Source organism: Bacillus rossius, chromosome 1 (genome assembly GCF_032445375.1).
Source record: "Bacillus rossius redtenbacheri isolate Brsri chromosome 1, Brsri_v3, whole genome shotgun sequence".
NCBI classification, from domain to species: Eukaryota; Metazoa; Arthropoda; class Insecta; order Phasmatodea; family Bacillidae; genus Bacillus; species Bacillus rossius.
In genome coordinates, this window is record NC_086330.1 from 44,941,508 (window position 1) to 44,958,201 (window position 16,694).

Here is a 16,694-nt window from a genome sequence, read left to right on the forward strand (position 1 = left end):
GGCAACGCAGATAATTTCGTGGAAGGAATTTAGTCAGACACACACAAGTACGCTATAAGTTGACAACGACGAGACAATTGCAATAAGAACAGTAAATTCAGAAAGGAATATATATATATATATATATATATATATATATATATATGTCTCGGACAAAACAGCAACTCACAGGAAAACTCGGTGATGAAAAAACTAAACATGATCTGGACGACCACGATGACAGCACGTATGAACACACTAAGCTTTCTGAGACAACGCTGCTGCGACTTTTCGGGAACTGGCGTTTGTTCCCGTCATCAGGCACAAACAAACTGCGAACACCGGAAGAACAGGCGTGTTTCTCACACCTTCAGGCAATGATAGGCGAACACTGTCACCATTCAGAGAAAGTTGCAGTAACTTGCAGGTATTTCTGCAACGCTGCGAAGAATTCTGTCCCAAGACTTATGTGCTGCATGGGTAAAGAAAGGTCCTGCTTATTCAGCCGTAACTACGAGAATATAGGGTCTACATTCAGGAACTTATTGACGAAAGTGACAAAAAATTCCTTCATTTAACTGTTGGCGCTTTTTTTTTATATAAACAAGCTGATTATCTCTGGCCACCATGCCTGATGTTCTCGACGCCGACATCGACACACACTTATTGGCTAAAGCTCACACTTTGTTATGAAACTCAACAGATGCCTCGGAGATCATCAGAGTCGGAGCGATGCCCTCCGTCGGCGATATTTTAGTATAGTTTAATGATGTACTGAAAAAAATATAATAATAAAAATCAAAGTTCCCACTGCCACGCAGAATTCTTAAGAGACTTACTTAGTATTATATCTACTGGTACAGATTGATTGCCGTCTATTTAATTATTTTTAATGTTCCGTAAGAAAAGAAAACATTATTAACTAAGTGCTTTTGACTTTGGATACAGATGTAACGAAGTCATTAGTAGCTTAAAAATGATGAAAATTTAACTGTATGGTCACAGCATTATTTAAGTTCTAATAGGGCTAGCTTTAAGCACTTGGCTCCAAAATTAATGTATGACTAAGTATATGTATACATATATATATATATATATATATGTGTGTGTGTATATACAAACACAAATCTAAGATGGAGAGGACATTCATTGAGTTTGCCATATTATATTGCACAGCTTAAACGGGAAACGATTTATTAAAAACAAAAATTGAGAACCTTCTCCTAGTACAAATTTTGTTTCTAGTTTGTTTTTTTCGTGGTGAAAATGTTTGAAACTATTATTAAATATTATTTGGTATTATTTTGAGTGATAAGAGTTACTTATTTATCGTTTAACCGTATAAAGGTTACTCTCAGGGTTTTGAAATAAAAACTGTCCACATTTACATGTAGGTCAGTTAACGTGAGAAGAGTCACAAAACTAGCGATGACTACGATGCAACGCAAAAAAAAAAAAAAAATCATCTTGGACAAGAAAACAAATCAGTGGCTAGTTATGAATTCTAACGAAAAGCCCATTTTTGAATGAAGTTTTCTGATTGCCGTACTTAGTACTCACTATGTATTCATAGCAATCGTAGTCATAACTTAAGATTTTATCCAAGCTTTACGAATAGCTTCCTACGACTCTGTGGATTAGCCCATGTCTCCTCGTACTGTATACGACATCTGCACTGGGATTGTCCATGGCTCAAAGTCAACACGGCGTTTGTTTTCAAGAGTCAGTGTCGACCGTAGCGATCCCGTTTTGAAATGTTTAACGCAAACTTTAATCTTGTTCAATTTGAGGTCATCGTGGAAGAGATCGAGTCTGGCCTGTTATGGAATCATCCCAAAACTTGTCTTAAGTAACTTTGCCAGGATTCGAACACAGGCCCTTCGAACCATGTCAGTCTAACGTTTTACCGTTGCGCTACCTGCTGCAGTCAAATTGCATAAATGTTAAGTATTAAACCAGCTGGAATATTTCTTGAATCACCAGACTGCCTTTAGAACATTCCTTCGAAATGCGGCTCATTTTTGGGCTTTAATAAAAGATTAGCATCGTCAGGAAGACTTTTCGGGAGGGGCTGTCGTACAAAAAGTTGAAAACCACGACGTTAAATAAGGTCAGAGATTGGCCTTGGAATATGTACAATTCATGGCCTCAAATACAGAACCTTAATAGTTCCAAGCAGCTTTTGACTAAAGAAAAAATTTTACACATTAATTTAAGTTAACGTACATAAATATACGCCATAAAAAATTCGGGCCCAAAGAGGCTGGTTCACCCTTCTTCACCACCCCTCCTCAACAAAAAAAATCCATCCATATCTTCCCCTTGATGCTTGGGCTTCGAGCTTTTTAAACTTTGAATTCGAGGAGAAATTTTGAGCAAAAATTACCAGTGGTATATCATGCAAATTGGGATGCCTCGTTATAATTTAAAAAATGTTTCTAGACTCTATTTTATAATTGATAAAGGGGATTGACAGTGAGAAATGACTCCAACAAAGGCATGCCGGAACATCAGAAACTCCAAATATACAAAAGTGGGCTCAACCCAGAAACCAAAAATTAGTTAGTGTATCTGAATGACCTAGATTTAAGATGCATAAAGTTTTCTTTTTTATGTATAAACATCCTTGCTCTCGGTATACGGCATTGGTAGAAGTAATTTCGTGAATGGAACGGAAATGTGTAACCACGGTGCTGCCGTCTGTGGCTGATGGCGCGAACAATAAATATTTCACAAAGCCAAGGACACTTTATAGTAGGTATTAACAGTTTAATGAAATTTAACAAGATGGGCATTATTTAAATAAAAAAATTTACGAAAATAAAGTTAAAGCCGTGGTTTCATATTTTTTCAAATCTTTTTCGCTTTTATCGGAGCCGTTTCATTATATAGTTTGTAATTTTGGTCTGCAATTCGAATGATTCGATAGTCGACGTAGCTGCTCTGGCAACGAATTCTAGCGGCTGGTGCGGAAATTGCGAGTGATTACCGTCTATAAGTGTAGTTGAAAACGCAATGTTGCGTATATTTATCACGCTCGGCATTATTTTAAAATATTCTCACGTTAAATTTTTGTGTCCGAGTTTCGTATTACAGATGTATTTGCAACATGAGAACACGTGATTTGGCTCTTTACCGATGTTATATGTTACACGTCTCTGGCGAAAGACACTCTGACCTCTTTCTTGTTTTAATTGAAACTACGTGTGGGGCACCATCTGTTCTTGCTTTTAAATTCATCTCTGTACAACAGTTTGTGGAGTCACCACTGGTTCATCGCTCCAGCTTGAATTCACTGCAACATCATGTTCTGACTGGTTGGTGATATGAGAAAAGAGGATGAAAATGGAAAGAGAGTGGATTGTAACCATCGTCCATGCGAACGACAAAGGTGCTGAATTCCTGATGACTCCTGGGAAGACGATTCATAACCCCCTTTCCTTTTTTTTTTCCTTCCTTTTACAAATTAGGTTTCCTCTCCCTTCCTACGACTCGCCGTAGGATTCGTCCGCTCTCGCAAGACGACGCCTCCCCCCTCCTCCCCCTACCTACTTTTTTCTTTCAGCTCCGGAGAAATTAGCATCTCTTTGAAGCTGGCCGCGGCTTGAGGCAACATGGCGGCAAGGAGACAAGTGAGGCCATGTCATGGACTGATGAAGGCGATCAGTGGCATAGTCCAGAAGGGAGTAAATAGAGTTATTACTCTCCCTCCATTCCGGTCTGCATTTCCGCGGAAGAGGTAGGTACCTTTTGCTTTCGCTGTCGGAGTTTAAGATACTTTATTTTTTTTCTACACGTGTTACATTTCTGCACTTAAAAAAAACACATTTCAGGCTCCCAAATTAAAAAAAAATTGGTCTAAAATAATTATGCTATTTACAAACAATGCCAAATTTTTTATACCATCCACTCGTTTCCTTCAGCTGGAGATAAGTTGCGCAGTCAAATACAGGATATCCATAACATACTGCTTCACATCGTTGGAATTATAAATGGGCATATTCACTGTCTTGAATGCACACTTCACCACTTTGTCCTCGAACGGATATGGTTTGCCATACACACAGTCTAACCACTAGTTATATTTTAAATATCCGTACGTTGCTACTTCATCTGTAAGCTGATTATGTTCTGAGTGATATCATCTAGAAAAGTACAAATGTATTTTGACTCACTAAATGTATTTAGATAATGATAGGCTTTCAACATTCCACGAAATACATATTTCGCCAAGTGGAATGCATTATCATTTACCTGTAATGCACCAAGTACAGTCTTAGGTTTAGATTCATATCCAGGTATTATAGCAATTGGTTGCTGAACATCTGTTTTTTGTTCTTGTACGAATACAAGTCTCCAATCTAAAGCGAGGAGTCGAAATGTCTGCAGGTAGTTCAACAGTAGGCACACGGACTTCGCCTTTACAGTTTTTTGCATTTCGTCGTAAACTGTCTATACGCGTAAACCAAACATGGCATTCATCGCAGCGAAACTTCATACGAGAAAAATCATTACACATTTGCTCCTCTCATGTCTTCGTGCATCATGGGAAAATGCGAACGACATATCACAGTAGCTGCAAGGATGCCTAGTTGATAAAAACGATCATTTCAGGCTCGAACCAGATGCTATTGTAACTGATGTGACGGTGTACTCATAAGCACATCAATAAATCGCTGTTGTAGCGAAAACTTTACTTTATGCTGAAAAGCAAGACCTTTGTATGTATTCATGTGTCTTTTTAAACTTATCATTTATTGCAAATTCTTGCGACATTATTTACAGCTAAACGTTTTGCGGGGTAGATTCTTAGCACATTCTCTCTTCTCGTCGACTATTACTGCTGTTTAAGAAAATCCGACTCCTGCATTCCTCTAAGACGCAAATTCTTGCCTTTTGCACACCGCATGTCTGAGCCCAGGGTTTTCCCTGTGTCCATGCCGGTTTTACCTGAGCCCAAATGAACATAGTTCAATTCTTTCAAGATAGGGGAGTTAGTCATAGTGCCAATCGCTGCCATGGCTGGCCAATCCCTGAACAAAGGACACGATGCATGCGACCCTTTCCTTGCATGGCTAATTCCCAGCATGATTAGGCGTACAGGCGTCGACTATTGAATCATTTGATTAGCAGACCAAAATTTTGAACTATATAATGAAACGACTCTAACAAAAGCGGAAAAAAAAAACTTGAGAAAGTATGAAACCCGGTATTTAGACCTAATTTTCAACAAGGAGTTTTATTAAAGAGGTAATTCCATACGTGTCATTTTGGATTTGTGAACTTTGATTCGCGCCATCCGCCACAGATGCCGCTACCAAATGCTTTACACCTAAAGCTAAGATGTTAAAAAAAAAAAAAAAAAAAATTGGCTATTGAATATTTCATATTCAGATTTCCTGCGTGCATAATCCGAACAAAGGGAAAGGCGAAGTAAGCTATTTACAAAACAGGGTTTAGATATCTGCTAATGAGTTTCCGCCTCGTTGCTTGTCGGCGTGATGCATGTTTCAGCGCTCTCGTCTTCCTGGCTCCGACGATAACTCGCCCCGCGCGACGACGCGATATACACGTTCGTCGTCTCGACTTGAGGTTGCGTTCGATTCTGGGAAATAATTAACTGCACGACCTGCAGTTTCCTGCGGTTCCTGCGAAGGCGTGTCGGAAACACCTCTCGACACGCGACCCAGCCGTGCATCACCCGCAGCGGTATTCCTGGACCACGGAACTGGACAGGTGCTGAATGGTATGCTCGAGGCGCCCGCCTGCCTGGAAACACACACACACACACACCTACACACACATACCAACACACACACCCACACATACACACCAACACACACAACTAACAACAAAAAGGCTTTTAAAAAGCATTTCATATCAATACCATGCACATTTACACAAGGAAATACGTACAAATAAAATATTACAAAGTTTAAAGATAAATCAAAACAAACAGAAACCATAGAAATATTATAAATAACAGCTCTCATCCACACTCATTTTTTATTTTTAAAGGATTGTTTTGCGGGGGGGGGGGGGGGGGGGGGGAGGTCCGTTATCATATCTAAAAAATTAATATTGGATCCATTTAAGGGCAAAGCATATGCATGTCAACTATGACTCTAGAAAATTATTATTTGGCGCAAGAAGTTCATATTTACAATTTTAGGTCGATGAAAATTTAAAAAATAAATGTATCTTGTGTGCAAAACAATCAATGTATCGCGTAAAGGGCGTACTTGAGGGTTTTATTTTAGTTGCTGCCAGCTTGGGAAAATATTTTTCCTATTTGGTTGGTTTGTGATAGGCTACTAGCACATCGTGATATGAATAAAAAAAAAATAGTCAGTTACAGTACATAAGTAATATGCCAACCAAACACAGCCCAGAAAGAGATATAACATTCTGAAAACTATTCCGACACGAATATTTTCCATGATAAATAGCCATCATCACTCACGTGTGTTTACGTTGTGAGCATCGATAGGCGTAGACAAACAGTATTCAGGACATCAAAGGGCGGTCTCTTGAAAACATAAATAACCAGCAAAAAAAATCTGAGGTCAAAAGGCAAAAATGAATCACGCATTTAAAATTTTACGAGTGTGGGTACGTGTGGTCCAGTCAGCTGCTCATTTGTAACGTCTTAACAGGAACTAATTACCAGCACAAAACCTGTTGCGAAGTATTCTCCGCCGTGTATTGAGAAGAAGTCAGAGAAAAAAATATATTTTTTTAATCGTAAGATGCACGTACACTGTGCAAAATTGGCAGAGAAAGTACATCATTTCATTCTGAGATATTACAAGAATTTGCAGGGTAACAATGTGTGTACATTGAAAGGTTTTTAATACGACTAGTTCTGGACCACTTATATGCCGGACTAGCATTTTGTCGGGTTATCGAACGTCAGTATGGTTTTAACTAGATCACCAAAGAAGTATTATTATACCTACAATACAGTGGTATTTAAAAAAAAACGTTGCATTAAGTGTATTTTAAAAGTAGCTTCGTGTATGAATGACGAGAATATAAAAATCCCTTTCGGCACAGCCGTCAGGCGTGAGTAGATTTCGAAGTACCTCTTTCTTCTGGAAATATTGTGAAAACTTCTATAAATTCCTGGAACATTTTAATAACTTAATGTAACCTACATAACATCCTATATGTTCGCCAATATTAAAAAAAAAGATTGATTTAAAATTTTCTCATTCCAGGCAGCGAAATGAGTTTGAATATTTTTAAATACTGCAACCAAGATTTAATGTCTTAAAGAACTTCATATTAAGCCTACTAAGGTAGTTTTGCAATTGTCTTGGACCTCCAAACAGCTAATATGTTGTCGTATAAAATTTTTTTTAGACAAATCTTTTAGATAATGTTTAGGGGTTTTTACAATAAATTATAATATATTTGATATATCTGTTAAAAAAAATAATAACATTTTGTCTGTCCGCCCTTGTTATTTCCACCCCTTGCAGGAATGATTTATGACATGAAATTTACTCTAGACAAAAGTTTTCAACAATATTTAAAAAGTAAAAAAAAAAAAACATTAATTCGATAGAGTACCTACATGGTAGGGAAGTTTAATTTATTTTCTTGTTTCAACTCCAGGTATTTTCAACCCATTGCAGCAATGGATTGTCTAATCAAAAAATTGTTTCAGACATGTTCTAGATAAAAAATTATAAGATTAACACTTGTGCGAATTCGATGTTGTGCCTAGAACCTTCCCCATTTATTTCCCATTAACGAACAAGACCGAGATTTTCCACTATTAGATTTTATGTACCAGCTTGGAAGTAATTTATGAAAAATTACGGTGATTATCGTGTCCTCAAAAAAGTTATATATATATATATATATATATATATATATATACACACACACACACACACACACACACACATACAAATAAACACACATTCACTTTTGAGTGACGATGGTTTTGGTGCCTATAGACCATGAAACGAAAAACAATATAAAAAATTTTCTGGAAGTCTCACCATGGTAACGGCTACAATAGGTAGTATTTCTTATAAATCTACCTAAAACAATAATATAATCTGAACGACTTGACAGAATTTGTTGGGGTTAGTTCTGTCGGCTAGATATTATCATTACGGATATCTGAACGAACAGATATAGGTAGCCAATACAGTGTATAGTTTATTTTTAACTTTTTTTTTCAATAAGGGCATGAAACCAACAAATAAACAAATATTATAAAAAATGGCTTTAAAACTTAAAATCACTTAAGAAAAACCTCTATAATAACCAAATCTTAGAACTAAATATATTTCAATAATTTTCATTAGAATTGCATGATAAAATTTTAAAATGAGTTAAAATTCACTTAAAATTCTAATGTGTATTTTTGTTCTAAGATTTGATTATTATTAAGATTTTAATAATTTTATAAAACATTTTTTGTATCTTTTTTATTTTGTTTCAAACCCATATTTTATGAAAAACAGTTTGCGATTTCTTTTAAAATATACACTGTATTGAATATAACTGTACACTCAGGTCTCCTTAATGAAAATTATACACAAAAAAAATCCAATCACATTGAATTATGTCAAGTCGTTTAAATTCTATTATTTTTATATTTTCGTCATTCATGCACGATGCGCTATCATCTTAAGCTGCTCTATAAAAAAAAACATAAAGAACAAGCATTGGTCTAAAACAAAAAAAGGGAAATATATCTACTCGTAAAATAAGAAATTTAACATGATACTAAATGATAAACACTGTACTGAATTGAAAAACAAGAGTAACAAAAAACTCTGAGCGAATTAAACACGCCGGAAGCACAGTAATATGACCTGACGGCCAAGATCAAAAGCAGGAATCAATACAAAAACAAAATCTCAACGCAAGAAACTCGATTGGTGCCGCATTACAGAATGTCTGAGCCGTAGAATCGGGAGTGGGATGCTCGATGGCAGTGAGGGAGATGGGGTCAGGAGTGGGATGCCTGATGGCAGTGAGGGAGAGGGGGGTCAGGAGTGGGATGCTCGATGGCATTGAGGGAGAGGGGGCACAGGAGTGGGATGCTCGATGGCATTGAGGGAGAGGGGGCAAAGGAGTGGGATGCTCGATGGCAGTTTGGGAGAGGGAGCACCTTTCTTTGTACCTCCTACTAAGCTTAAGGTATGCCTTATTTGAACAGTGTAAAAAGGGTTGAAGGCGCTGGATTTTCGTTGTTTTGACCACATGTCTGCGCACATTTTTGACATGAATTTCCGACGGGAATATGAAAGTTTTTAATCTCGGTTTGAGTGTCACTTCAGCTGAGATTTATACACTGCTTAAAACTCGTAAACTATGAAAGGTACAGAGTTTAAGTAAATATATCTTAGTAGAGCAGACTTTGCTCCTGGTCTTTACGTATGACTCACCCGGTTAAAATTTTCAGTAACGACGTAATGAGCGTGGGTGGTGAGCGTCGAATTGAAGTCAGTGAAAGCTGTGACTTCGAGAGTAATTGACCTATTTGCTTGATTTAGACTTTGAGTGGCTCGTGAGGGATCACTGAGTGGTGCCAGTTGAGTGGAATAACTATAAAGTTATTAACTTTCGTTTTGGAGCCATCAATCGCAAAATGCTTAAGCGAAAACATTATGTTGGAGAAAAGAAAGAATACAAGGAAAATCGCCTGAGCAGAAACAATTAAAAATGCAGAAAAGTACAACACGTAGCCGAGAGAAAAGAGCCAGTGGGGCAAAACGAGTTTTCTGTACGAGGCGCGAAATTTGCGCTCGAGCGAACCTCAGCCGTCTGCCTCGCGAGAAGCGACGGGGAATGCAGAGAATTGTTTGGTAGTGGACGTGGATATGCCCTCTGATGATTCTGGTTTTGATATGCAGTCAGTCGACCCTGTGGTTGTGAACGATGGGCCGAGTTTATCGCGGTTTGGTGTCGCAAATTTTTTTGGTTTCTTAATTTTTCTGGCGTGGCCGCCCGACCGCCAAATAAGACGTGTAACGAGCTCATTTCAAAAAATAAAGCAACATAAATTTTGTTGAATTATTTTATTTATTCCATTCACATATCCCGTTCAGTACGATGGAAATTAAATTCATTAAACACGCCCCTTGCAACTGTGGTCGAAAATACAGCATTCCAAGTTTATGTGTGTGTGTATATATATATATATATATATAGGGGAGAGTCTTACAGTACCGACCACCTTAAGTTTTTTAACGGTAAATTAGGTTGTGTTATTAAATATTGCATTTTAAAACATTAATCTGTTACCTTAACTAGTACTTTATAAAAGCACGTATATAATGTTTCTTGAATTATATTAAAAATCTTTTTATTTCCAAATATAAAAAAGCTTATTTTTGTGGAGTGCAAAAATTGGTCGTCCAGTACCGACCAAAAATTATTATAAAAGTTTTAAGATCTTATATACTAATATTTTAATAATAATAACATTTTAATCCAACAAAAAATTGAAAAATATTCACTACACTTGCTTAAGGATGAGTTCACTTTCTGAAAAGGTCACATTTAAAATATAATATGCCTTCTTGAGTTGTACATTCAACATGTGCCCAACCTTTACATTGGACACACTGCACCCAGTCTTCTTCAAATGATTCACTATAAATGATACACTCTGTTTTGTCTTCTGTATGGTTTTTCCAATCAGAATTTTCACAAAAGTCTAGTTTCTTCATATGTTTTCTAGTGACCTTTTCGCCTTTCTTCCTTTCCATTTCTCCAGTTGGCATCGATGTTGCAGACTGGCATTGATCCTCTGAAGTTACTGGAGTATCTTCATCATCAGTAATCTTTGACTCTCGAAAGTGCTCAGAAGGAATGAAACCTAAATATGAGAACACACCTTGGTTCAAAGGCCAAAGTCCTGTACATGCAAAAGCTGACTGTGCCAAATTCATTCTACAGATTGAAGTGTATGCATTGTTAACCAGACCAGCAACATCCCTCTGAGCAATTTTTAAAGGCCGATACTTCCTCATCCAGGCACTACAACCTTGATTGAATGCTCCTTTGAAAGGCTGCATAACCGCCCGATCCAATGGTTGCAACTGATGTGTAGTGTGTGGAGGTAGGCTTATCATGTGATATTTTTCTTAGCAAACATGATAACATCGAGATCTTTATGGCTGCTGTGCCCATCAAGAATGAGGAGGACTGGTTCTTCCTTAGTGGGATGAGTCCTCTCAACAAATAATTCCAACCATTTCAAGAATGCTTTAGCTGTAATCCAGCCACTTTCCTCAGCTGCAAAAAAAACTTCTAAAAGGATCATCTTTTTCAGAACAGCATCTACTCATTGTTTATTAAGGAAAACAAAGAGGGGGGAACAAAAATTTCCCCAGCAGCATTTATGCACAGTAAAACTGTAACATTTTCTCATCTTTCTCCTGATGTAATCTTGCTTACTTGCCTTTTCCGTTTTTGTGAGATCACCTTGACATCATTGTCATGAACAATTAAGCCCCCAGTTTCATCACAGTTGTGAATTCTATTGGCTGGGAAATTGTGTTTAGAAAGTAGCTCGGAATACTTATTAAAGAAGCGATCTACTTGATGTTTGGTAAATCCTAAAGCTCTCTGAAGGCTTGTGGACTCTGGAGTCCTCAAAGAAAGCTCGGGATGACGAGCCATAAAGTCGTAATAAAACTGCTTCCCAGCTATTTTGTGTTACTTATTAAACTGGTGAGGCAACTTTACTCAGCCAAATCGAATGCTAATTTCATAAATTCTCTCCTGCTGAAAGGCATGAATCTGTTATCTTGGTCTTGCATATAAAAAACAAGTGGTTTTTCCATTTCTTCATCAAAAGTTATTTGAAATCTGCCCATCTGAGGGGTTAAATTTAAGGTTTTGCTAGTTTTAATGGCTCTCAGTCTATATTCTAATGTGGTTTTGGGAACAGAAAACATCTCAGCTGCTTGACGTGTCATATTGTGCGAAACAACTCCTTGTATTGCCGATCTCATATCGTCTTCTTTCCATTTTCCTTTTTTTGTTCTTTCATTTTCGGCCATTTTTTTATAAAAAGAGAAAAAAAGCTTATGATTTTTTTTTGTTGATATATTTCTTGGTCGGTACTGGACGACAGTCCAAAGAAAATAATCAATGAAGATAAAAGTTATTCACGAACGCCTGCAAAGTGCTGCTATCTAGTGTCAGAAGTGAGAACTCAGAATGGTCGGTACTGTAAGACTCTCCCCTACACACACACACACACACACACACACACTTTCCTTCTGCGGATATCGTTTTCAGTTATTTACAAATAATATATTTTGACAAGTTTTTTATCTGTCAACCTTTTGCATCTAGATCATCTTTCCTGTATCAGAGCCCCGAAGTGTAGGTACATTTGGGAAATGGCTGCATGCTTGTGTAATCATTTTGTTGTCATTTAATATTGAAAATTATCATTCGTTTGGACTCGAGATAACACCTCAAGAGATTTTCTAAGAATTTTCAAAGCATAGTGTCTATTGTCAGTAGTCACTTTGCAATAAAGAAATTTGCATTAACCAAATGTAATTTCTTAATCATTTTCAAATAAAGTTAAATGTTTTACACAGTTTAAACTTCATGAAAAATACAACAGGGATTGTACAATACGATTACAGATCATTGGAAGAATAAAATTTCCAAGACGAACCAAAAACAATGTCTTTAGTAATTTTTTTTTTGTTGAAACATCACATTGTTTCTTTTATATCAAGCACTCCTTACTAAATGTAATTCTTTATCCTTGGAACAAAAAAGAAAACACATTTGTATTACAAATTACTTTAGCTCTATAACTCCTGCGTTTTTCTTTCTAGGGATTGTGAAAACCTTTTGTTTTAATGAGAGTTTTGTATCAACTCAAATTTTATTGATGAGGTTTCACTGTGTTATTTCTGTCGTAGTCATTACTATAAAACTAAACGTCAATGACTGAATAGGAGAAAATTCTTGTAGCAGCCAGCTAACATGTCTTCAGACGTTAAACTTAATTACATACTACGCTTTGACGAAGGCAATATTATTTTTTTTTGAAAACCAAACGATGGATGGATTGTTATGGTGTTGTTTCTGTTGGAACCAAGGCTGAGTGCCCTAGGTTGGCTGATGGTGTTCGACCAGGCACGGACCAAACTGTAGCTCAGTGTTGGTTTGGTGTGTTGGTTGGTCGGTGCGGAGGGGCGAGCAGTTAAAAAGTTGCGCTGGGCGTGCCTGGAAGGGGGGGACGGGACTTCTGGTCGGGACATCCAGCGCTGCGGCGGTGGGTGAGGGAACCTGTCAACGCCAATGCGCGGCGCTCCGCACGGGCATGGGAGCAGGGAAAGGGGTGTTTGTGTGGGGTGAAAGTGGAAGGGGTTTGTTGGTTGGGGGCGAGTTGGCGGGGTCTGAATGCCGCTGCGCGTACCTGCAGAGGTCCCAGCGCCGCCGCAAGTCGACGACGCCCCCTGCGTACCAGGAGGAGGCCGCACTAATAGCCCAGGAAACAAAGGTTTCAACCTGTGAAAAATTTGTCCAAAGCTGAATTTTTGCACAGTGGTAGAGTCGACTATGCTTAATAACATACCGAAAGTTTACCGCTGTAGACCTTGTGCGTATCACTGAAAATTTGCAGTTAAGTCCTAGATGACAGCGACTTGCAGCAGTTCATTAAAATGCTTCCCATTGACGCACGTTTTACCGTAGACTCTCGATAGCTATATGAAAATAATCTTAAAGCACTACTACTCACATTTATAATGAATAGAGTTCTAAAAGTTAATATTAAAGGTAAGAAAAAAATGTTAAATTAATGAAATAAGTTTTTTTACATCAGTCAAGGAAATAAAAAGACGATTCACTTAAAAATAAAGGGTCTTACGCAAATATTTCTTTAACAAAAGTTGTTGTATAGTTCTTAAGCTTTACAGGGACATATCTCTCAATAGTCTAGCTTAGTTTATAGGATCACTAGAGACTCCCGAGCTTATCAATGTCGTCTACGCACTGCGACAGAGCCACAGCCGCAAGCGCTGTGGCCACTCTCACTCCCACGAAATCGAAGATTTTTAATCTTTGTAAAATTTGCTCCTAACTGAAATTTAAAACAGTGGTAACATTCAAGTTTTCTAGCAACATTTGAAATGTTTACCTCCGCAAACCTTGCGCGGAACACCGAGAACGAGAAGTTAAGTCCTAAATAATACTTTATTGACCACTCAACAATATGGCACTATAACGTAATTACTATAGTATACTTTCAGAATAGCAAACCAAAACTTACTCAAAACATTATTCTAAATGATTAAATTTAAAAATCTTTCACTACGTTTGACTAAATATGATATTTATTCAATAATATTAGAAGAGATGTGTTCTGGAAAAAAGGGCACAAATGAAAATACGTATTACAAAAACACGTAGAGCCCGATGTGAAAACATTAAATAAAAGTAGTTGCAAAGTTCTTAAACTTTAAATTAGTTTATTTGTTGAGAGCTTGCTACAATGTGTCTGACCGCTAAAGCGATCCGAGCCGCGTAGTGTATACTACTGCGAGGTTGTCGAAGTAGGCTCGGGTCGGGACGAATTTTGCCGTAAAGAAACAAAGGTTTTTAATACATGGAAAATTATCCCAAAGAAAAAACTTTGTACAATTGCAGAATGAACGTTTCTTAGTAACATATCAAAAGTTTACCGATGCAAACCTTGTGCGTCACGCCAAAAACGAGCAGTTAAGCCCAAAATGTCAATTTTTTGCAACGATCCACAATAATGAATATTGCAAATGCAGTTTATGGAGTAGACTGACAGTATGGAACCCAAAATAATCTAGAAACATTGTCCTATATGAGGATAGTAATAAAAAGTACATAGTTTTAACATCTTAATATAAAATAGACAATTTAAATCATTAAAGTTGAGAAATTCATTTTCATTCAATTTTACGGAAAAGTTAATACATCTTACATAAATATAAAGAGCCCTACGTGAAAATCGCTTTCAATAAACGTTGTTGCATATTTATTCTTCTTTAAATGGGTATATTTGTTAAGGGTCTCATACAATTTGTTTGACCCCTGAAGCTATCCGAGCCGTGTAGTGTGTACTACTGTGAGGTTGCCGAAGTCGGCTTGGGGTCGGGACGAATTTCGCTGTTAAGAAACATGGAAAATTATCCCAAAGTAGAAAATTTGTACAGTTGTAGAATAAACATTTCTTAGTAACATGTCAAAAGTTTACCGATGATCCCTTGTGATTTCACCAATAACGAGCAGTTAAGTCCTAAATGATAATTTCCCAAACGATCTACAAAATTGTGTTTCGTAAATAATTTAATAACTCTATAAATACTTTTTTTAAGTAGGCTCCCATTATACAGCAAACTTGGTTTGTCCTCAAACACCATACTACTACGGTAATAGGAATATGAAATCACTACAGACAAGATTTTGTTCCGTTTACTATGGTGAAACCAGAGCTAACCGAGAAATGACCGAACGTCCCAGAAAGTTGTGATATTTGACGATATTGCGCGAGTAGCACACCCGTACGTGACTACAGAGAATGGATAGTTTCCTTAACCGTTAGGATTTCTGGTACGAACGCCCTCTCACAGGTAGGGTCATAAAATACGGTCAAACTCTTGCAAAAACATCCACCACCGCTCTTTGCCACTAGCAATCCAACGACGTCAGCTAGGCGCAGCACTCAAATACATTAACTTATTTAAAAAAAACTGAATATGTAATGCTACCTATACGTTTTACAACACAACTCAGGTTTTATTTATTTTATGAAGAAAAAAAACCTATTATTATAGGAATTATGTTGTAAAAGTGAAAAAAAAAAACTCAGAGTATATTTACGATGTATCGTTTTATTCAATTTTTATGTAGTAAACTGATTTTAAAGAAGTAAATATATAATTTTTAATTTTGTCGAATACAGGCTACATTAAAATTTTGCATTGTTCTGATCGAAAATAAAACGATGTATCAGAAATAAAAAAAAAATTGTTGCTAAAAAATAATTTTTAATAATAAAATTTTTGAAACAGAATAAATCCATGCATATATAAAACCAGAGGTCCTCTAGAGTTTTTCATTTACAAGTTCCAAGCAGAAATCGTTTATTGTTAATTTTATTGTATCAAAAAACATTCATATAAGAAAAAAAATGCATATCTCATTACATGTAACATACACCCTCTCATATGAATTAGTTATGTTTTAAGTAATACCTAAATAAGACCCAGTTGAATGAGTGTCGCAGTACGCAGTGTGTCGCAATGCCGCGCTGGAATGGCGGTGGCCGTGAGAGATCAGTACGGCCGCAGTACACTGCAACGCTCGGGCCGCTTTAATGAGCCAACTAATTACGTTAGACTCTTTATAAATATACTGTCTTAAAGCTAAAGGTATAACCAAAAACATTTATTTGGACATTTTTCGAATTGGACTCTTCAAATTGGTGTAAATAGTATTTTTATCTGAGTGGCAAAGATAAAAAATAATATGTCATGAATTAATCGCTTAATATCAAATCTTTAATATTAACAATTTATGCTTTTTACAACATTAGTGGCTGTATTAGAGTCTCAAGATTATTTTGGTAGTTTTATGGACAGTCTAAATTAAAAACTGTACAAATGGGTAGCATTTAAATTGACTGATGTAAGTCGCTGTCATCTAGGACTTAAATGCAAATTTTCGGTGATACG